The sequence below is a fragment of the Numida meleagris genome, unplaced genomic scaffold (genome assembly GCF_002078875.1).
Source record: "Numida meleagris isolate 19003 breed g44 Domestic line unplaced genomic scaffold, NumMel1.0 unplaced_Scaffold180, whole genome shotgun sequence".
Taxonomy (NCBI): domain Eukaryota; kingdom Metazoa; phylum Chordata; class Aves; order Galliformes; family Numididae; genus Numida; species Numida meleagris.
This window is the reverse complement of record NW_018363597.1, coordinates 1,134,084-1,135,366: the sequence shown is the minus strand read 5'-3', so window position 1 is coordinate 1,135,366 and position 1,283 is coordinate 1,134,084. Positions and strand designations below refer to the sequence as shown.

The window sequence follows — 1,283 nt, the reverse complement described above, 5'->3', positions numbered from 1 at the left end:
CCCCGAGCCAGCGCTGTGCGCCTGCGGGGACGGGACGGGGCACGGGCTGGAGCCGGCTGCCAGCAGGCACACAGGGCTCGCTCGGCCCCAGCCGCCCTCATCCTGGCTCTGTGCGGCTCGGGGAGCGGGGAGATGGGAGGCAGCCTCAGCACAGCCCTGAGGCCGCGGCCTCCCACAAAGCCCACGCGCCGCGTGCACGAGGCTGCACGAGGACGCCAACCCCCAGTGCTTCCCCAGTGTCAACGGTTTACGGGCGTTCAGCCCAGTTCCGTGACAAAGGGGACGAGGGACCCACAGGCCCCCGTCCCGGGAAAAAGGGAAAAGGGAAAAAGGGTAGGGAGATGGCTCTGAGAGCAAAGAACAGCGGCAACAATCTGAGGAGAAACAAAGTAATTTACTAAACAAGATATTGGAATGCAAAACAACACACTATAATACAATATAATTACAATTTAAGAGAGAGAGAATGTCCCAAAATCAAGGTAGGCCTTACTCTACTACCGACGATAAGACGGCTGGAGAGCGAGGTGCTGCCAAGACAAGAGACGGCAGAAAAAGGGATGAGGTCTCGTGATCTGCAAGTTTTTATACTGCGAGCTTTTATCTTTTCCCTCCAGCTGGAAAAGGGTAACAGAGGAGCAAAGTGCCATGGGGACTGTAGTAGTCCTTCTCTTCTGAGAACCAGGTACATCCACTACATGATGTTATGATGTGGAAGACCAATAACCGAAAATCACAAAACCATGACACCCAGCACTCAGCCAGGAGCCCGGCCGGGCTGCGCCTGCCTGAGTGCAGTGCTGAGTGGCTCACCTGTATTTTGATGTCCTGCCATTGCGAGAGCACTCACACTCAAACATGGAGCCTGGAAGGAGACAGATTTTAAGTGAGAATGGCACGAATCTCCCCTGCTTCTCTCCCTGTGCTAATGAAGGTGATACAGATGATCTCGGGGATCTCACGTCAGTCCCACAGCTGTGTGTGCATGGAGAAAGCAAAAAGTCATCAACATTCAAGAAACATTTAGATATTGCGTTGAGAGACATGATTTAGTGGGGTTATTGGTGGTAGGCGGATGGTTGGATGAAAACACACTCACATGTTCCCGGGTTTCGGCACCACTTGAAAACACACTCACACACACACACAGACACACACACAATAGCAGCAAGAAAAGCTTTTTTTATTCAAAGGTATAGCATTACTTTTATAATACTTGTTATCCACTATTGCCATCTAAAGCTTACTCCCTTAATGCTGATTGGATATTTTTGCTGAGGCAT

At 51.4% G+C, this 1,283-nt stretch overlaps 2 protein-coding genes across 4 annotated transcripts in view; both read right to left on the bottom strand.

The window, feature by feature from the left end:
• LOC110390732 (GTPase IMAP family member 7-like) overlaps positions 1-1,283 on the bottom strand; it is a 27,677-nt gene that overhangs the window by 10,615 nt on the left and 15,779 nt on the right. Inside the window, exons 1-2 of one of the 3 annotated variants that reach the window (XM_021382191.1) lie at positions 1,100-1,162; positions 814-975 (exon numbers count right to left, since the gene is read on the bottom strand). The exons of 1 other annotated variant lie outside the window; for it this stretch is intronic. The gene's annotated coding sequence lies outside the window, so the exon portion shown is untranslated. Of the gene's footprint in view, positions 1-813; positions 976-1,099; positions 1,163-1,283 lie in introns of those variants that run through there. One more of the 3 variants, XM_021382192.1, reaches the window with a different exon arrangement.
• The window catches only part of LOC110390722 (GTPase IMAP family member 8-like), a 26,531-nt gene that overhangs the window by 17,830 nt on the left and 7,418 nt on the right, over positions 1-1,283 (bottom strand). The window lies entirely within an intron of this gene.